General features: G+C 46.6%; 1 protein-coding gene and 1 long non-coding RNA gene across 2 annotated transcripts in view; both read left to right on the forward strand.

Annotated features, from left to right (window-relative positions):
- The window catches only part of SLCO2A1 (solute carrier organic anion transporter family member 2A1), an 87772-nt gene that overhangs the window by 10469 nt on the left and 55466 nt on the right, over positions 1 to 21837 (forward strand). The gene's annotated exons all lie outside the window — the stretch shown is intronic.
- LOC116541754 lies at positions 1757 to 19602 on the forward strand. The gene is made up of 3 exons (XR_004264936.1): positions 1757 to 1850; positions 6604 to 6608; positions 19592 to 19602. It is a non-coding gene; the product is annotated as an uncharacterized LOC116541754 (long non-coding RNA).

Consider the following 21837-nt stretch of genomic DNA (forward strand, 5'->3'; position numbering starts at 1 on the left):
CCTGATGTCCCAGATCACAAAGGTTTCCTTGCTGGTTCTGGTCACTGCCAGGAGCCTGGTCAGCACTCCTGTGAGTGCCTCAGGCTTTGTGGCAGTGGCTGGAAAATGGCCCAGGGCCCGTAGAACCAGCAGACACCCTCCCATGATGCCCCCTGCACTGGGCCTTGAAAGTTTGTGATGCCCTCATCAAACTCCAGGTCTGTGCTCACGTTATCTCTCACACTCCTCCTTCTCACCCTGCCTTCCTCTGTTCTCACACCCCAGCTCTTACTTCTCCCCAACTTTGTGAGCTTTCATGGAGTACCCTGGACAGGTCATTGACTCCACCCTCCAGCCTCTAAATGGACATCTCTCCTGAGGAAGTCGAGAAGGGGCTCACTGGGGGCAACATTCCCTAGCTTTGTTGCCAGAGGGCTAACAGAGACCCCTCACACAGGGTATCTGGCCCAGTGCTAGTGGGAACAGGTCTTATGGGTCCTAGCCTGTGCTCCAGGGCTGTACCCCACATACCCCAGCCATCCCAGACCGGCAGGTCCTAGTTAACAAAGAACCAGCCTTGTATACGCCAGCTACTCCACCTCTGGAACTTGTCCCTGACTTGGAAAGTGAATTCACAGAGCTGTGGTTGCCAATTTCATTTTCAAATTGCCCTTAATATCAGGACGCTTTCTTCCACACAGCTGAAATCTTCCTCACAGCAGCTCAAGCCTCCTTCTTCAGTCCTCAGAGTCCTGGACATCACAGACCCACTGAATTCATGTGTAAATTTAATGTATAGTCCAGGTGCAGTGGCTCATGCCTGTAATCCCAGCACTTTGGGAGGCTTAGGCAGGTGGATCACAAGGTCAGGAGTTTGAGAACAGCCTGGCCAATATGGTGAAACCCTGTCTCTAAAAAAAAATACAAAAACTAGCCAGGCATGGTGGCATACGCCTGTAGTCCCAACAACTCAGGAGGCTGAAGCAGGAGAATCGCTTGGACCCGGGAAGTAGAGATTGCAGTGAGCCAGATAGCGCCACTGTACTCCAGCCTGGGCGACAACAGAGTGAGATTCTATCTCAAAACTAAAAAAAAAAGAAAAAAAATGTGTAAATGTGTAATTTTTTTTTTTTTTGGGGTTGGGCATTAGTCAAGCCTGCTTTGGTTGCCCTAAAATCACAACTATTTAGAATTCCCATCTGATATGGTTTGACTCTGTGTCCCCACCCAAATCTCATCTTGAACTGTAATCCCCACATGTCCAGGAAGGGACCTGGTAGGGGCTGATGGATTGTGGGGGCAGTTTCCCCATGCTGTTTTTGTGACAGTGACTGAGTTCTCAGGAGATCTGATGCTTTTAAAGTATTTGGCAGTTCCTCTCTTTCCTCTCTCTCTCTCCTCTCTCTGTCTCTCCCTTTCTCTCTCCTCTCTCTCTCCCTCCCTCTCTCTTTCCTCTCTCTCCCTCTCTCTCTCCCTCTCTCTCTCCTCTCTCTCTCTCCTCTCTCTCTGTTTCTCCTCTCTCTCCCCCTCTCTTCTCTGTCTCACCCTCTCTCTCTCTCTCTCCCTCTCTCTCTCCTTTCTCTTTCCTCTCCCTCTCTCTCACTCCCTCTCTCTCTTCCTCTCTCTCTTCCTCTCTCTCTCCCTCTCTCTCTCCTCTCTCTCTGTTTCTCTTCTCTCTCCCTCTCTCTCTCTTCTCTGTCTCTCCCTCTCTCTCTCCTCCCTCTCTCTCTCCTGCTGCCTTGTGAAGACATGCCTTGCTTCCCCTTCACCATCTGCCATGAATGATTCTAAGTTTCGTGACGCCTCCCAAGTCATGTGTAACTGTGAGTCAATTAAACCTTCTTCGTTTATAAATTACCCAGTCTCAGGTAGTATCTTTGTTGCAATGGAAAACCTACTTAGCACCAACACAATTTTAGCAGCAATTATAATTTTCTGAGCTACTATTGCAAAGATGGGCGCATTTCATTAAGACATACATATGGTGAAACATATGGTGGTGTATGGATATTTAGTTGTGAATGCAAATACACTTGAGGTCTCCTGCTGGGAGCACCCATTATGTGCCCGATTTACTGAGATAATATGGACAAGTGTGGGTCCTTTCAGAAACACTACCTGACTAAACCCTTCCTGTCATACTTCAAGGTATGTATTGTCCACATTTTACAGTGGAGGACATTGGGAGGCAGCCGGTGGGAATTGCCACGTTGCACAGTGACAGAGCTGGAACTGGGGCTCTCTGGGAGTCTTTGTCTTAAGACTTTTTTCCTCTATGTACTTCACCATTTCACTATTTGATTGCTTTATACCAACAGACACAGCAGAGCTGCCTATTTATATCCGTTTTCCCAAGTCAAATTCAGCAATGGTGGTCCTGAGGGTCTTCATTCCTCAGTTTCCTCTTTTGTTGCACATTCTCAAACCCACAGTTGTGAGCCTAGATGCACACTCCAGCTGTATGACACATGAGTGTTTACACCCTGCATGGGTGTGGGATCAAGTGGCTTAAACTCTTGATTCCTAAGTGAAAGAATAAACGGAAATCCAGTCAGCTGCACAATGCTTTATCATGTGACTCACTTTCTCAGGAACTTACAGTGAGGAGGTGACTTGTATATCTAGCAGAGAGTCAATAAATAAATCATAGGACATCCATCTATAAAATACATAAAAATCATATTTAAAAAAGTTTTATAGAGAATAGTTGAAATTTGGGGGAAGAGTTCATTCTCTAATGTTAACTAAATAAAGCAAGATGGAGAAGCATATGTAGAGATGATCCAAATTTGTCAAAATCACAATATACAGAGCACAAAGACTTGGAAGGTGTGTACCTATACCGTGTGTGAAACCTATAAATGGCTTTGTTTTTTATCTTTGTGAATTTCAGTATTTTCCATTTTCTACAGTAAACATGTCCTGTATTTATACTTATAAAAATCTATCAGTTAAAAAGTGCTACAGTCTATGGTCATACCCCAGCTCCTTTGCCAGGTGTACCAAGACATCTCGTAGTGTATGAAATGTGATGTAGAGTGGAAGTGGCTCTTCTCCGAGTACCTGAGAGTGAACCAAGGATGCATCTGGGATTGCAGCCAAGAGGATGGGGTTGTCCAGAAGGACTGACCCCTGCCTGCAGTGCCATCACTGTTCCCACTGCATTTTTCCATCTATTGTCACATTTGAGTCATGGCCTTCCAGAGATGAAAGCAGTCTGATAACAATACTTTAAGATTTAAAAGGAGGCAAGAATGTGGAACCTTTTCTTTTCTGGGAAGATCAAGAAGTGATTCTGTCCAGGAATCTGCTCTCTCTGTTCTTCTGGAGCCCACTCCCAGGGGGTGGCTGAGATTGTAGGAATCCAGCCCTAAGGTTTGGCCAAATATCTTAGAGAAGCAAATGTGTCTGATCGGCTCCTTGCCATGTAGGAAAAGTAGACCTGAGGGTGAGGTGGTAAGAATAGAAACCTGGATGGGATCTGCTAGGTGCTAACTAGGGGTCTGGTCCTGAGCCTGGGGTTTTATGTCTGGGAGGATGCGGGGAACATTCCTGGGTGAGTTTTCACTTAGTCGTTGGTGAGAGTTTATCAACCATACACTCTTTGAAAGATAAAACTCTGCTAGTGTAAATGGCAGGGCTTTCTGAACTCTCAGGCCAAGAGTGGTGTTGGGATGAATACCAGAGACCCATTTATTCATTCATTTATTCTTATTGACCACCTGTAATCAACCACTGGAAATCCAAAAATGAATAAAACAGAGTGAACTATGCCCACATGAGTGAGATAGACAGTGGACAGAGCGCAAATAAGTACAAAGTTATAAAACACATCATATGAAAGCAGAAAGGGTTTGGTTTTGTGAGAATGGGATAGGGACATAACTGGATTCTACTTAATGCATCTGAGGTCATGGACTCTGAATTTTAACAAGTCGCCTTCATGGTTCTCATATAGAACCTCTGTATGGGGAACATGACTGTAAATCAGACAAGGTCCCTATCTTCCTTCCAAAGGCTGTGGTTAGGTGGGGTAAGATGAACCATAGAAGCTATTGTGAGTTATGGTTTCCATCCACATGACGGGTTCATATGGAATCCTTCCTACTGCAAACACCACATACAATAGAACAGCACCAGAGATTTAAATGCTTGGCAGAACTTGCAAGAAAGAAAGTGAAATCTCCAGGTGAAGGAAATGAACAATGAATTAAACGCAGGAACAATTAGGACACCAGTTGACCCTGCAGCAAGGAATAAGGAGGAAATGTGTGTGGTGCAATTAGACCAGTAAAGAGACGCTAAAGCAACTCCTAATGGACGCTGGAATTTAGTACTCACACAGGTACCCAACGATATGGGGAGCTGAAACTCAGACCCATTCATAAAGCTAGGCACCTTGGTGAAAAGGGAACTAATAAAACACTGCCCACTACTCCAGGGTCAGCAGAGGTTTATCTCTAACAAGATCTCTGGATTAAAAAAAATTCCTCTGAGAAACCAAAATCCCAAGGCTGCATCATGTAGAATTAGAAACAGAATTTATACCATTCACATGGTATAGTAATGCCTGCCTTATGCCCTGTATAGAAATTAGTTTAAAATGGATAAAGGATCTAACCGTATGACCTAAAATTATAAAACTTAGAGGAAAACAGAGAGAAAGCTTTGTATCATTGGATTTGGCAAGGATTTCCCGGATATGACACCAAAAGTATAGGCAACAAAAGAATATATAAAGAGTTCTTACAACTCAACAACAACAAACCCAATTAAAAAATTGGCAAAAGACTTAAATAGACATTTATCTAAAAATGATAAACAAGTGGCCAAAAAGCACATGAAAAGATGCTCAACACTGCAGATCATTAGGGAAATACAAATCAAAACTGCAATGTGACATCACACCCATTAGAATGGCTACTATAAAAAACAAAACAACAGAACATAACAAGTGTTTTCAAGGACGGGGAGAAATTGGAACCCTTGTGCACTATTGCTGGGAATGCAAAATGATGCAGCTGCTATGGAAAACAGTATGCAGTTACTGAAAACATCAGAAGCAGAGTCATGATATGATCTCACAGTTTTGCTTCTGGGTATACATCCAAAAAAATTGAAAGCAGGGTCTCAAAGAGATATTTGTACACTTATGTTTATAGCAGCACCATTCACAATAGCCAAAAGGTGGAAGCAACCCAGATGTCCATCAGTAAATAAATGGATAAACAAAATATGTATATACATGCAATGGAATATTATTCAGCCTTAAAAAGAAAGGAAATTCTGACACATACATGCTACAATACAGATAAAACATGAGGACATCATACCAAATAAAATAAGCCAGTTACAGAAAAACAAAATACTGTATGATTCCATTTATATTATATAACTAGAATAGTGAAATTCATAGAGACAGAAAGCAGAATGGTGGTTGCCAGGGGCTAGGGGGAAGTGGAAATGGTGAGTTATTGTTCAAGGGGTATAGAGTCTCAGTTCTGCAAGATGAAAAGAGTTCTAGAGCTGGATCATGGTAATGGTCGCACAACACACAAATTACTTAATGCCACTGAACTTAAGATAGACTGGGCACTGGTGGCTCACACCTGTAATCCCAACACTCTGGGAGGCTGAGGTGAGATGATTGCTTAAGCCCAGAAGTTTGAGACCAGGCTGGGTAACAGAGTGAGACCCCATCTCTACAAAAAAACAAAAATAACAAAATAAAAACATTAGCCAGGCATGGTGGCATGTACCAGCGGAGGTAGGAGGAGTGCTTGAGCCTGGGAGGCCCAGGATGCTGTGAGCTGTGGTTACAGCACTGCATTCCAGCCCAGGCAAGACCCTGTCTCAAAACATAGCAATAATGATAAAAAGGTTAAGACGGCAAGTTTTATGTTAGGTGCATTTTATCACAATTTTAAAAATATATAGATAATCATTAAGACAAAAAACATTGAATATACCTTCTAAAACAGAAGAGAGTAAAGAATAAAGAAACCTAATTAAACAACAAAAGCCTAGGAAAGGAGGAGGAAAATGGCAAAAAAAAAAAAAAAAAAAAAAGGAAATAAAACAGCCAAAAATAAACTTCATGGTAAATAGGAACACAATATAAATATAATCAGGTTGATGCAAATCTAGATTTATCAAAAATTATAATACATGAAAATGGGCTACTCATTATTTCAGAGCTAGAAAATCTCAGATTGTATAAAAGAGAGATAAAATTTAATTACATGCTCCTTAAAAGAGACATCTAAAACAATATGACACAGAAAGATTGAAAATCAAGGAACAAAGAAGAACAGAATGCCAGCTAAAGAAAGATGATTTATCTGCCGTAATAACAGATAAGAGTGTTTAAAGCAAAAAGAATGGCAGACTGTGAGATGTTTGCAATGTCTAAAACTGACCAGGTATGAATATCTAGAATACAGGGAAATCTTGATAATCTACAAGAAACCTAATAGGAAATGTGTGAAGCGTTGGAACAGGTGGACTGGCATGCCAGCTGGGCTCGCCCTACCCTCTACACTTTTCTTTGAATGTCATGGTCATTGTTTTCCACTGTTAACCTCTGTCTTCTCCATGGCTGAGTCACGGTTGGCAACTAGAAAGTGCCTGTTTTCCTTCACTGGAAAGCCCCCAATTTGATAAATTTGCTGTTAGTCTCCTATTGCTGCTGTAACAAATTATCACAAACCGAGTGGCTTAAAACAACACAAAATATTGTCTGACGGTTTTGGAAGATCAGAAGTCCTTGATTTCTTAAGGTGTTAGTAGGGCTGTGTTCCTTCTAGAGGCTTTAGTGGAGGATCTCTGTTGAAAACCTGGCCTTTTTCACCTTCTAGAGTCACCTACATTCCTTGGCTTGTGGCCCCTTTCTCCATCCTCAAAACTAGCATCTCAGCATCTGGAAATCACTCTCCTTTTCAACCTTTTTTTTGGACTCTTGCCTCCTTATTTTAAGCACCCTTGTGGCCTGGCGCAGTGGCCCACACCTATAATTCCAGCACTTTGGGAGGCTGAGGCAGGCACATCACCTGAGGCCAGGAGCTCAAGACCAGCCTGGCCAGCATGATGAAACCCTGTCTCTACTAAAAATACAAAATTAGCTGGGCATGGTGGTGCATGCCCGTAGTCGCAGCTGCTCAGGAGGCTGAGGCAGGAGAATCGCCTGAACCTGGAAGGCGGAGGTTGCAGTGAGCTGAGATCATGCCATTGCACTCCAGCCTGGGTAATAAGAGTGAGACTCTGTCTCAAAAAACAAAACAAAAAAACAAATAAAAAACCTTGTGATTAAATTGAGACCGCCCAGATAATCCAGAATAATTTCCCAATTTAAAATCGTTAATCACATCTACAAAATCCCTTTTCTCAGGTAAGGCTTTCTTTATAGGTTCTGGGGATTTAGGATGTAGACATTTGGGGAGGCCATTATTTTGTCTAATATAGGGTTCAACCAAACCAGAGACAGTAGAAGATACACACGCACGCACGAAGAGATTTATTACAAAATTTGGCTTACATAATTTGAGGAGCTGGCTAAACAAATCCAAAATTCAAAGGGCAGGCAGTCAGGAGGGGATGATCCCAGGCAGGCTGGAACTCACAAGCGCCAAAGCTGCTGTCCACAAAGGAAATTTCTCTCTTTTTTTTTTTCCTCTCTCTCCTTCCCTCCCTCTCTCAACCTCTGCTTTAACTGATTGAGTTAAAGGCTTTCCAACTGATTGAGTCTGACCCACCCAGATTATCTAGGACGGTCTCCCCGTACTCAGTGTTAACTGATTGTATAATTTAATCACATCTGCAAACTCCCTTCACAGCCACTAGGCTGGTATTTGAATAACTGCAGACTGTGTCCTAGCCAAGTTACCACATCAAAAACACCGTCCCGGGGGCCAGGGGCAGTGACACTCAAAACAGGTATTAGACAGAATGTGGCAGCCGCAGGCCAAAGGCTCCAGGAATGGTGAGCATCATTGAGCAATAGGAAATACCAAAAGGAGGGGTGCAGGGAGCCAGAGGGATTTTGTTGAAGTCACTGATAGGAGGAGGAAGGCATGCTCTGGTTAAGTTTCCGCAGGGAGGCCTGGAATGCGGCATTCTGTTTATGCCTTCCCACAGTTTGAAAATCCCATGAGGGGGTCTGGTTCTCTCCTTACACAAACTCTGCCAGAGCCATAACGATCAGATGCCCAGCATATCACCAGTGTGTCCATGTCCCTTCCTTATGTTGCTTACCAGTACATGTTCTGAGACCCACTGGTAAGGTCACAGGCCCCTGGGCTGCAGACATGAATCCACCCGTGTGCGGGAAAGGTGGGTGAGCTCATGTCTGCTTCTCCTAGGGCTGCAGCTGGTAGGTGTCAAGTATTTGCTTAGCTAATCTTTCCTCGTCTAAAGATGCTTATTGATGATTTCATTCAGGAGTCTTGAAACCCGCAGGTAGAAATCCCAGCCAACACAAACCAGGTGTAGATGATGAAACCACATTCCCTTGCACTTGCCTTTGAGAACTCCAGGTGAGGGAGGGGGATATTCAGAGTAGTTGGGAGGTGGATCAGTCCTGGAATACTCCCGGCCCACGCCGACAGTGTTCCCAGATCCTCCGTGAGGAGTTCCTACACCCAGATGGGCAGATGGCCAAGGGGAGTACGGAGAAATCAAGGAGTTGAATCAATTTTACCCCAGGAAGGACTTTTTTTTTAATCTGCGCTGTTTTATAGAATAGATTTGCATAAGAGGTTTAGCCTTGTTTCCAAGAAACAGATACCAAGGAGAAAAGATTTAGGTTAGAGCTCCGGAAGACCTACTCGAGTCTAAGGCAGTGCTTCTTAAAGTATGGTGCCAGGACTAGCGGCGTTAGCATCACCTGGACGTTTATTATACATGCACCATGCTTGGCCGGGCATGGTGGCTGACGCCTGTAATCTCAGCACTTGGAGGCTGAGGTGGGCGGATCACGAGGTCAAGAGATTGAGACCATCCTGGCCAACATGGTGAAACCCCATCTCTACTAAAAATACAAAAATTAGCTGGACATGGTGGTGTGTGCCTGTAATCCCAGCTATTCAGGAGGCTGAGGCAGGAGAATCGCTTGAACCCTGGAGGCAGAGGTTGCAGTAAGCTTAAAAAAAAGAAGAAGAAGAAGAAAACCTGTAGGTAGAGCCCAGAAAACTGTTCCAACAAGCCATCTCGGTAATTCTGATGTACCCTAAGTTTCAAGAACATCTGCTCTGAGGCAAGCACATCTCTGATTCATACGCAGTGGTCACTGAGGTATCTGTGATATTCTGGCGGCCAAGGTATTCATTAAAGTGATTGGTGGGAAGTAATGGGTATTCAACTCGAATGGTTGCCAGGGAACATGAGCTTCTAATGTAGGGGCTGTAATTGAGGGGAAGAACTTCAGGAGTATCCTAAGTTTGCCAGGGAAGGCCTCCCAGAGCTTTCTGCTGTGGCCTGGGGCAAAAGCTGAGGGCCGTGAACCTCAGTCCCTGAGAACCCTGGGCCAGGAGGCAGGAGGGTGCTGAGGGAGGAGCCTTCTCAGCAAGGAGAGGCCAACACATATTGGAATTTGGAGAATCTGCAGGACTGCTCACAGCGCACAGGCTTGCTGTGCTAGGCTGAATTCCATATCTGTCTCCTTTTGCCCCCATATAGTTTGGAAATGGCAAATGTTTTGGGAGGCTGAGGTCAGGAATGTTCTCACTAATGATGTTTATAGGTTCAAGTTAAATACTGTAGGTAAGCAAGAAATTTGAGAAATTAGCTGGTGGGGTCCCCTTTGGCCTATTCTTGCCCTTATTTTCCATGCCTTAACTGAACATTTTATGGAGCAGAGAAGACCTTGACGTCCTGACTGACCAACCCCTTTCAGAAGGGTGGCGATCACTGTGGTCTATTCGCCTGGTTCCTTGGGGTCATGGCAGTGGGGTGAAGAGAGGTTCTGGTTGCTATCATCTAAACACGGCTTTCTGATGGGAGAGGAGGGAGCATGCCTTCCTTGACCTCCAGCCTCGACCTCTGCATGTAACAGTTTCCTTTCCTCTCTCACATCAGCCTGGAACCTGGGGGAGCTTTTCCGAGAAGGGATTTGGGCATTTTCTGTGGCAACATTTGAGTTGAATACCCATTATTCACTGAAGATGACTCACTCGTCTTTCATTCAGTTTCTCCCACCTTTCCTTACCCAGTCCCTGCAGATATTTCTCTCCTTCTTTCCCTGTCTTTGCTGATCTGAGGAGTAGAGAGAGGAGGGGAAAGGGAGGAGAAAATGACTTGGGAGAGACAGGAAAATGTCAAAGAGGTGAGGCCACAGAAGGAGCAGCCAGCCTTCTGTTGGAAAAAGTTTAGAAATAAGTTGAGAAGATGGAATGAGAAGAGCAGGAATAGTGGCTCCTGGGGAAAACAGGTGCCCAGGCCTTGTGCTGGCCAGGGATTCCCACAGAAGATCAAGAAGGCCTGAACAACTGCCATCCTGGTGCAGCCTCCCGTGATAAAGCAGACTCCTCCCATCTAAAGACTAGAGAAGGCTGAGCGTGGTGGCTCACGTCTATAATACCAGCAGTTTGGGAGGCCAAGGCTAGTGGATCACCTGAGGCCAGGAGTTTGAGACCAGACTCACCAACATGGTGAGACCCTGTCTCTACTAAAAATGCAAAAATTAGCTGGGCACGGTGGCATGGGTCTGTAGTCCCAGCTACTTGGGAGGCTGAGACAGGAGAATCATTTGAACCCGGGAGGCAGAGGTTGCAGTGAGTTGAAATTGCGCCACTGCACACCAGTCTGGGTGACATAGACTCCATCTTGAAAAGAAAGAAATAATAACAATAATAATAAAAACTAGACAAAAGATTCTGTTTGGACCCAGCAGCCCCTGCGAGGGTCCAAATCCTTGGTCTCTCAGAAGTCAGAGGTCAGATGTATGAGAACATGTGCCAAGTGATGAGGCCTTTGTTGTCCTGCTTTCTTGCTAATTTAGCAAGTGAATTTCTGTAGTAACAGGTACCCCCTGGGCTGTATTTAGGCAAGCCTTCCGTCTTACCAAGGGAAATGTGCAGATGTGCAGAGTTTAACAAGTCATGACGCTCTGGTCTCAGGGAGAAGGAGCAAAAGGTAGCAGACATAATACGACGAGACATTTTCCTTAGCTACCGTCTTGCTCAGGGAGCGCCAACGTTGTATAAAGCCCAAGGGGGGCGATATTTCAAAATCCTAAATGTTGCTATTGGGTTGTCATTTCAAATTGGGGATGGGTCTTGGATTCCATGTGCACCAGAAAGGACCTTATCTTTTCTTCCAGGGTGTGAGGTTGAATAGTGGGCAGAAGTGAGGCTGCCTTTCCCTGGAGTTCAAGTTTCCCTAGAGTTAGAGTTTCCCTAGGCTAAAACCCAGGGATCTATTCCTAATGCTCCTGCACCCCTCTGCACCCCCTTCCCCAGGTGTTTAACAGTCAAGTTGTCACAATCTGTTTACAAGGCCGGAGAGAACTGTGGTCTTACTGCCCTCGGAGGTCGGAAGGTGCCTCGCTTCTCCCTCAACACCTCCCATCAGCCTCTTCCCTTTGCTGTGGCTCCTCCCCGCTCCCATCCCTACCTCCCTGCCCCCTCTCCTCAGTGACCTCCTCTCTGTGGAAGTGAAGAGAGGACCACTCAGGCCTGTGTCCCCAGCCTGACTACATCTGCTCTCACACTGTCAGTGCCTCCCTACACGTCTCTGCGTGGTCTCCCAGCCCCTCGGCCTCAAGCTGCCTCCCCGCGCTTGCCCGGCTCCCCTGGCTTCTTGAACTTCTTCCTTCTGACATCACCCTCCCTTCTCTTGGACTCAGATATGCACTTGCCATCTCCCACATCTCCCTAGTCTTTGGCCATTGCCTTCCCTGAGTGTCTCTCCTGCTGACATCCCCTGACCACTGCCACCACCTGACTGGAGGGTTTTTTTTTCCCTTGTCCTAAGACCTTGCATGGCCTCTCTGCCTCTAGCCTGCTACAGATTCCCCTTTCTGAAGTGTCTGACATGCATTATCTCTGCTCAGAAGTCTTCTGTGACGGTTAGATGGAGATCAAATTCTGGGCCAGGCGCGGTGGCTCATGCCTGTAATCCCAGCACTTTGGGAGTCTGAGGTGGGCAGATCATGAGGCTGGGAGTTCAAGACCAGCCTGGCTGACATGGTGAAACCCTGTCTCTAATAAAAATACAAAAAACTAGCCAGACATGGTGGCACACATCTATAATCCAGCTACTCGGGAGGCTGAGGCAGGAGAATCACTTGAACCCAGGAGGCAGAGGTTGCAGTGAGCCAAGAGAGTCCCACTGCACTGCACTCTAGCCTGGGTGACAGGGCAAGACCTCATCTTGACCAAAAAAAAAAAAAAAAAAAAAATGTTCCGTGGCTTCTCTCAGGCACCAGTCCTCTTTCTGACTTGGTTTTCTCTTCTCACCTACCTGGAACTCTCTGAGACTAACTCAATCTTTTCCAGACCTCGAGTCACCCTTATTACATTTTTCCAGCAAAGGGATAGAATACACAAGGAGTTGGGATCCACATATAGAGACATGGCACAACGTCAGTGTGGCAGCTGCCACCACCCTCCTGAGCTGGCCATGCCAGGTGGCAGGAGGCCTCTTCCAGGGATTTGTGCTGGGAAGCACAAGTTTAGAGTGACTCTGGAAAAGCAAATCAGTCTGGAGCCTTGTCCTTTATAAGATCTGGCAGAGGCTGGGTGCGGTGGCTCACACCTGTAACCCCAGCACTTTGGGAGGCCAAGGTGAGTGGATCACCTAAGGTTGGGAGTTCAAGACCAGCCTGACCAACAAGGAGAAATCCCATCTCTACTAAAAATACAAAAAATTAGCTGAGTGTGGTGGCGCATGCCTGTAATCCCAGCTACTTGGGAAGCTGGGGCAGGAGAATCGCTTGAACCCAGAAGATGGAGGTTGTGGTAAGCCAAGATTATGCCATTGCACTCCAGCCTGGGCAACAAGAGTGAAACTCTGTCTCAAAAAAAAAAAAAAAAAATAGTTCTGGCAGAATCAGTGGATAGCCATTCACTAATCAGGGGAAAGTGTCTGTAGACCCACTCCAATGGTTGCAAGGGTTTGCCATCAGCAGAGAAGGCAGGGCGCCGTTCTGCATGACAGCTTTGAGAGAAAGGAGAGGAAAAGGTTTTACTTATACGGAAAAGGAAGGCCCCCTTCAGTTCACATGGGCTTCCTGTAGCTACGTGGCTCACACAGAGGAGAGGTCTGTGCATTTGAGGAAGATGCTCACGGGACATGAACAGACAGAACCCTCCAGGTGTGGACCAAAGGCTAGTGTGGACAGGAGAGCCTTGGAATGAGAAAAGAGGGTGCCCAGGCCAGGGAGTGGAGCCCCAAGGCAAGACAAGTCAAGGGGTGAGAGCAGGGGGAAGCAGGACATGGGTGGCAGGCACAGGAGGCCTGGCTGTCCCTGCGTCTGTCCCCAGCAGACACAAACAGAGTAACAGAGGAATTAAGGAAATAGTGGGCACATTTGGAGGAACCTGAAGAATTTTAAATAAAGCAACTTCTTCCTAAGTAACCTGAGAGCCAGAAAAGGATAAGCAGACTCTCCCCAGAGCTGGAGGAGGAGGAAATGTGTGGTGGGCCTAGGAAAGGTGAAACCAGATGCCTGCACTGGAACGGGCAGTACTCTGGGATCCCAAGCATGTCTCCTGGAGGCTGCCCATGTTGAGCAGGAGGTGGCTCATGCTGAAGGCAGGTTTTCTGATGAGAGGTCCTGGCATGAGACAGCCAGCACCTTCCCAGCACCGTGAGGAAAGCTGTGAGCAAGGGCTTTACAATGCCTCCTTCGCCTCCAAACACTCCTAGACAGCTGTTCATAGTCACTGCTGCTGTCACCACCTCACGCGGGAGGATGCTCAGGCTTAAAATAAATAGTGTAACTTACCTGTCCTGTTACAGTCTGTAGTACTAGGCAAAGTCAACACTCAAATTCCAGTCTCTCAACAAAGCTGATGCCCTTACCCTTGCCTTCAGGCCAAACCTGTGGCCTGGGTATTCATTTCTTAGAGCTGCCATTAAAAACAAACAAACAAACAAAGCCACAAACCTGGTGACTGAAAACACCAGAATGTATTCTCTCACGGCTCCAGAGACTAGAAGTCCACAAGCAAGGTGCTGGCAGAGTTGGTACCTTCTGAGCGGGGACCTATTCCAGGACGCTCTCTTAGCTTCTAGCGGTTGTTGGAAACGTGTGGTGTTCCTTGGCTTGCAGCCACTTCGCTCCAGCTTCTGCCTCGATGGCCCAATGGTCTTCTTCCCTGTGTGTCTTTGTATCCAAATTTCCTTTTTGTAAGAATGCCAGTCAATAGATTAGAGCCCACCTGATTTCAGCATGGTCTCATGTTAACTTGATTACATCTGTGAAAACCCTATTATTTTCAACCGGTGTCACATTCATGAGTACCAGGGGTTAAAACCTCCACGTATCTTTTTTGGGAGGCACAGTTCGACCTGTAATATCTAGCAAGGAGATTCGGGGCAGAGAATGTCCTCAGCATTTTGCTTTGAGTTGCAGAGGCAGAGGGAGTAGGGTGGAGAGAAGTGTAAGACCAGTCATGGGGATCATAGCAAAGAATGCTGGGGGCTGCTTTTGGGGCTGGAGGAGAGAGGTGCTCGGGGGAGGGAAGTGGAGGTCCCCAGGGCGTGGTGAGGATGGACATCTCCAGGAGATGCGGCCCTTCAGGTCTGTGTCTTTGGTACTTTGTTCTTGATCATTGATAAGCCAAGACAGTGGGTTATGTGACCCTCTTAGGATCCACAGGAGGTCAAGTGGAATCTGAAATTGTGCTCATAGCTTAGCACATAAGGAGGACTTTCTCTCCAAGTATCCCATGCGACAGAGAGATAGATTTGGATGTTGGACAAAGCCCTCTCCTGCTGCCATCCTTCTACCTGCCACCAGAAAACCTGGGAGGGGTGACCAGTCAGTAAAGTGTGTGGCGGTTTGTCGGGAAGTGGGCAAGTTTCCTGTGTGGAGGCAGCCTATTGTGTTACACACTGGGTTTTTCTTTTGTTTATTTGACCACTTTATCCCAGCTGCTAAAGACCTGCTGTATACAGGACCCGGTTTTCAGGGAGCTGCTCATCACTTTTGGAATATGTGGCCTTGGAAGACGGCCTGTGGTCATAAATTCCAGATGTCTTGGCAGGCAGGGGGATGCCAAGGTGACCAGGTTGGGGTGTGGGAATGTTCCCATGCCAGAAGGCATGTCTGCCAGGAGGAGGCTGTTGCAGGGAGCTGCTGCCTCTGCGAGTGTTGTGAGGTTCAGCCGGAGGCTGAGCTGGCCTGTCTGTGGCATGTGTGACTCTGGAATGCCATAGCCTCAGAGGAGCTCCACTGTCAGAGCAGAGCACTGCGGCTGGGGAGAGCCTGCAGGGGTTCACGCACATCTGCCCTACCTTCTGCTCTCATGGGGTGAGCAGCCTGCCTGCCCTGTTTCTGAGCATCTGTTGTTTTGAGTCTGATTATAGACTCTTGAAGCTTTGTTCTTAGACCCCCCACTGTGGCTTTGAACAGGCCGGGTGTGTTGTGGTTTGTCAGGAGGTCTTCTTGGACTGGCTGCTGCTGAAGGTGGTGGGTGGGCCCAGGCCACCCCCGGGCAGAGGTTTCTTCAGACGAGGGCTCCTTCCCCATCCTGCCAGGGCACTAACTTGTTCTTGATGAAACCTCTTTGGGCTCTTCACCACCAGCCCCAAGGATGCCCTCTCCTCCTCACTGCACAGAAGACTGAGTCTCCAGTCTTTTGTCTGCTACAGAAAAATCTTGGAAAGGCCAAGAGTCAAAACTGGCTCCAATTCTCCAAATGGAGATGGTTGTATTGGGAGCTCTGGTATGGAGCTTGCCCTAAAATATCGACAAGGGCTTGCTGAATAACTTACTATTTCTGAAGAAATTTGGGGGGAGATAAATTGATACAATAGAAGGAAAATACCTATTTCTACAATGAATTTGAGACCCAATTTGTTAATTTCATACTCACCTATGGCTTATGAGTGCCTAAGTAACTGATGAGGTCATTCACTGCCATTTATTCTTTTCTTCTGAACTCATTCGTCCTTGTTTATAGAGAGGATTACTCCCTGCTTCTCTGGTCATTTCCCTCCTCTGTCTTGCTGGCATAACAGGTGTGTCCTGGGTGACAGAATTGCTGTGGGGTCCAAAACACTCCTGTAGTTGTAATTGCAATTCGGGTTCAGTGCCCTGAAGGAAAAATAGGGACCAGGTAACAGCAGGGACATTCTTTACCACCGGGAAAATGGATGAGTAGAAGCTCACCCGGGACAGAGGGAGTGGCCCCCACCCACAAAGACTCTGAGATAAAACATCACCTGAGGAGAACCATGCACTTTCCACTCAGCCACACATTTCTACTGCTTATTTCCAATAGTCATGTAGGTAGCTTGGTACTGGAGAGGCGGCCACAGTGGTGGCAACCTCAGTGACAGCGAGAAGGGTGGGGATGCTTTGCCCGAATTTCTATCTGAGGTGGAAGGAATCCACTGGAGCATTTTTACAAGGCTGTGACAGGCTCCAATCTCCATTTTTGGGACATCATGTTGACATACTATATGATTCTATTTCTATAAAGTACAAAACAGGCAAACTAATCTTTGCTGTTAGAAGTCAAGAGACTGGCTCCCCTGGAGGTGGAGGAGTGTGGTGACTGAGAGAGGCTCTCAGGGTTTCTGGGAAGCTGACGAGGATCTCTTTCTTGATCTAGTACCAATCCCTTGGGTGTACCTAGCTTGTGAAATGTTTCAAGCTGTACTCTTATGATTTATGCATTTTTAAAAGATGAGTGTTATATGCCAGTAAAGTTCTTGAAAGATTACTCTGGCCGTTGGTTAAAGAATAGAACATAAGAAAAGAGTGGATGTAAGAAATGGGTAGGAAGTCGTGATAGTGGACTTCTGCCCTGAGCCTCAGTGTCCTCATCTGTAAACAAAAGGGCTCACATGTACCTCTCAGGGCTGGTATGAGGATTAACATTATTTAGCAAATATTTATTGTTTTCTTGGTGAAAACAATTTTGGTAGCACTTTCCCGCTCCCCCGAGGTGAGAGCTGACTGGGACCTGGACTAGGGGTTAGAGGTGGTCAAGCAGGTAGAGGGCACAGAGTGGACCTGGGACTTGGTTTAGAGTTGGAAGAAGCTGGGCAAGAACTGGAATGGGGAGGAGACAGTGTGAGGTCCCAACAATGGTTGGGGGTGTGGATTTGAGGAACTGATGGGGAGTCAGAGTTGGAATGTGTGGGATACAGTTTGATATGAGGCCCAGGAGACTTCAGTGTGAAGCCCAGGATCCCCCCAAAGGTGTATGAGCAGGGTGCCCATGGGAGGCATGTGGGAAGATGGGCACAGGGCTAATGACAGAACCCGGACACCATCAACATCAGGTGGGGAGAAGGAAGAGGGCTGCCACAAGGATTTCAAAGAAGGAACCGTCAGCGAGAGAGCTAGAACATGGGGATGGTAAGTGGCATCACAAATGGCAAGGGGAACCCTGCAGAAGGTAGGTGAAGCCATTGTTGTAGGGCCCACCAGATGTGGCACTTAGGCAGCTGGCAGTGTTGGTGAAAACAATTTCGCTAGCACCTCTCCACTCCCCGCAGGCAGCATGGTGGGGCAAGGTGATGGATCTAGCATCAGTTTCCTGCTACTATTTGCCAACTCTGCCCTAAGCCTCAGTGTCCTCATCTGTAAACAAAAGGGATTACATGTACCTCTCAGGGCTGATATGAAGATTAACTTTATTCAACAAATATTTATTAAACATTTATTATATCCCAGATAGTCAGCCAGACACAGAAGATACAGAGTGACCAAGAATGACAAATGGGGAGACAGAAATAAGTAAGACTATGAGTTGATGTGAAGAAAAGAAATGCCCTCCGTGCTTCCCTGCAGCCACCATCCAGCCTTCTTGGACTGTGGGGTCCCTCCCTTTCTGACTGGATTCCTTGGGGTCTGCTCCTAAGGTCCTAGCTCTTCTGATACCATGTCTGCAATCCCACTTTCTCATTCTGAAAACCTAGCTTATCTTTCCTTGAAGGCAGGAAGAGAAGGGCTTAATCTTCAAGCTCTTCCAGGATGCAAGAACAAATATTGACATCCCATCCTATTATTAGAACAAAGAGTAGGAAGAATATAAAACAGTGAAGTTTTGATATTGATGTTTCAGTAATGTTGAATAGGTCTGAATGTCCTATTCCTACCATAAATGGATGCAAAGCAGATCTTTTTCAACCTAACAAATTACTGCCAACTTCCCAGAAAGACAAGATGGCACTTGATGAAAATGTTTCTGGCTTAAAAAAAATAATAATTAGAGAATTTCTGAAGAATTTGGACACATATTTACATAAATACCAGTGATAATTATGTTTTGAAGTGTTTCTTTTTCTGGGAAACCAGGCTTCCAGCTGATCTGGCAAATTCATTTTGTCTCACATGCTTTTGTTTAATCTCTTCCAAAATTATTTTTCAATCTGTGATGTCTAAAGCCCAGACCCCTGGCCCCTGCCATGGGGCAATCTTTCACTTGCAAGCTTCCCTTTCACCTTCTTTCACAGACCCCACCACTCCAGCTATCCACATGCTCCATTCCTGCTGCTGAGCTTTGGACAGGGCACCATTAGGAAGGAAACACAACACAAAACAACTGAAGCAGGATATTTCCCTTACCCCTTCATGGGTGAGAACTGGAGTGCACAGGCGCTGGACCTAGCCAGCTGCTTCGGCACTGGCAGGAACGGACTCTACTCACTCAAATCCACTGTGTTCCACCCCTTGTGGGAGAGGGAGCATAGGTCAGCAGGTGCAAGAGCTGGGGCTAGCGCATTTAGGCTCCAACAGGAGCAAAACAGGAGGAAAACTCCATGTGGGCCCCGCAACAGCATCTGGAGGCAGGGTCTCATGACCCCTGAAGCCCCAGAAGGAATGTTGCAGTGCCCTTTTAGCTCTGCCATCCAAAGATGGCTTGAGTGTTAAGAGCCCAGTGGAAGGTCAGTGTGACAGCCTTTTGCACCTGCACTCATGACATCTGAGTTCTTGTCTCATGTCCAAAAGGAATAAGGTTGCAGGAACGAATTGAAGACGGCAAATGTGGGGGATTTAAAAGCCAATGAAAGTGGCTCAGCTGGAAGGGGAGCCGAAAAGGGGACAGAGCAGGAAGGTAGTCTTCCCCTGGAGTCCAGCTGTCCCTGGACAGATGCCTCTCTGAAGCTATGCTGTCAAGCTGTCTCTCTGGTCAAGACCAACTTCTCTCCAATGTCCAACCATAGTCACTGATGTCCAGCTGTTTCTCCTCCCTCTGCTGGCTGAGCCTAGGGCTTTTATGGGCACAGGATTGGGGTGCAGAGTGGGCCATGGGTGGTTATGGAAAATGCAACATTCAAGCAGGAAAATAGGAATGTAAGTTCTCACTTGGGGCCATGGTTCCAGGCTTGAGGGTGGGGCCCTCGCTAGGGACCTGCCCTCTTCTGCCCACCTGGAATTTTCCTGCCTCCTGTCCCTATCACAACCACAATACACAGCTTTTTAAGATGACTGGAGTTATTAGGAGCTAGGAAGTTTGTCCATCTGCCTTTTTTTTGTGCTCTGTCTTCCTTCAAACATGGCCGCTGCAGTGGAAATCTGTATGATTCTTTTTCAGATTGTCCTGATCTTTGTACTTCCAAGGGCCCCCAGGAGCCTGTCTTATCAAAGGCCTTTTTAAGCTCATAATAACACAAGGTGCAAAAATACAAAATAACAACAAACACTACAAGATTATGAAGATTGGGATTTCCAGCGTCCATTTAAATTGTATCTTATACGATGACCTTCAAGTGAGATTTTCGTTGAAGTTGAGTGTCCTAAGCTAAAAAAGTGGTCAAGAAATCCTGGTCAAGTCTGATTCAGTCAGGACTAGGTTCAGAGTGTTGCAGTATTAAAGGAAAGAGAATCCACCTTGCAGTTTGCTTCTCTGTGCCTGTTGTGGTTTCCTGTGGCCTCCGCTGAGGACACATGTGCCAGTCCTCCCAGAAGCTGTTCTCAGAGGCCTCACAGGGTGCCTTTGCTCAGTCATATTGGGGAACTCTGCCAAATAGTAAGGTCAACCTTGTGGACAGTAAAGGCTGGCAAGGGGACTCTGGAGAGAAGAAGGGGGAATAGTTACACTGAGCAGTGAGAGATTTGTTGGAGGCCTGGTTCCTCCAGCCCCCTGCAGCCTTCCCTCCTAGGCAGCGTCTCAGGCCCAGCTCGCTCTTAAGGAACAGGGAAGCTGTGATGGAAATCTATGTTTCTTCCTAGATTGTTCTGATTTTATAACCCCAATGACCCACAGGACCATGTCTTATCAAAGGCTTTTTCTATTTCATAATAATATGAATAATACTAAAGATATCTTTTGTCATTTGCTATGAGGAATACCACCAACTTTGACCCCAGGCTGGCCATTTTAAATCTCTGAACTTTATCTTGTACAGGCATTCTTCCTGCATGGGAAAATATTTTATTTCCTGAATCACTTCTTGAAAGAGTCATTCCCCTTTGGGGAAATGGGCCATGGTTTGGATCCACAGACACACCCTGCAGAAGGGACAGGAGGGGTGAGCAGCCCAACAGCTGAAGGAGGCCTTTTATTTTAGAATGCACTGGACTCTTGCTTTGCTTTCTTCATTTTAGGGGTTGGGGGCAGGGAGAAGGATCCTACTCCCCGCTTCAGCTCTGAGGATCTTTTAGGTGTGACTCAGAGGAGCCAGCCTAGAAGCCCTTCCCACCTTCAGATACCTGCATGTCTTTTTTTTTTTTTTTTTTTTTTATTTTTTCTGAGATGGAATCTTGCTCTCTGGCACCAGGCTGGAGTCCAGTGGTGCGATCACAGTTCACTGCAACTTCTGCCTGCTGGGTTCAAACGATTCTCCTGCCTCAGCTTCCTGAGTAGCTAGAATTACAAGGCCTTGCCATACCTGCCTAATTTTTGTATTTTTAGTGGTGGAGATGGGGTTTTGCCATGTTGTCCAGGCTGGTCTCAAACCCCTGGCCTCAGATGATCCGCCTGCTTCAGCATCTCAAAGTGCTGGGATTGCAGGCATGAGTCACTATGCCTGGGCAGATGCCTGTGTGTCTAATGACACTGGGAAGCAGCCAGGAGTCACCCTTCTGAGTTCACTTCTTTATCCCTGTTGCATTAGGGCCTCTTAAACCCCGAGCCCCACCTCCTAGTTGAAGGGAACTGCCAACCAGGACCAAGAATGAGTTGTGTGAATGGAGACAGTGCAAAGAAGTGGAGATGGGCACACAGCCAGAGCCAGCACCACTCTCAAAAGCCGCCTGCCAACTGTTGGAGACACACCAACTGTTTTGGAAGACTTAGTCAAGTAAATGAGGTATCAGGATTCATGAGTGTAGTGGGAGGAGTAGTTTTTTGGTGTACTTTTTGGTTTGACAACCTAGTCCACCGACAAATACATACTTCTTGAAGCCCTTCTTTTTCCCATTGAAAAACTGGGGACAGAATGATTTGTCTGCTAGGTTTAGCACCAGGAAATAGATTGGTTTATGATTCAAGATGGCAGACTGGGCTGGACATGGTGACTCACGCCTGTAATCCCAGCACTTTGGGAGGGTGAGGCGGGAGGATCACCTGAGGTCAGGAGTTCGAGACCTGACCAATATGGTGAGACCTCATCTCTATTAAAAATACAAAATTTACAAAAATTAGCCAGGCATGGTGATGGGCGCCTATGGTCTCAGCTATTCAGGAGGCTGAGACAGGAGAATTGCTTGAACCTGGGAGGTGGAGGTTGCAGTGAGCC

This window comes from Sapajus apella, unplaced genomic scaffold (genome assembly GCF_009761245.1).
Source record: "Sapajus apella isolate SASKATOON/1434 unplaced genomic scaffold, GSC_monkey_1.0 scaffold4, whole genome shotgun sequence".
NCBI classification, from domain to species: Eukaryota; Metazoa; Chordata; class Mammalia; order Primates; family Cebidae; genus Sapajus; species Sapajus apella.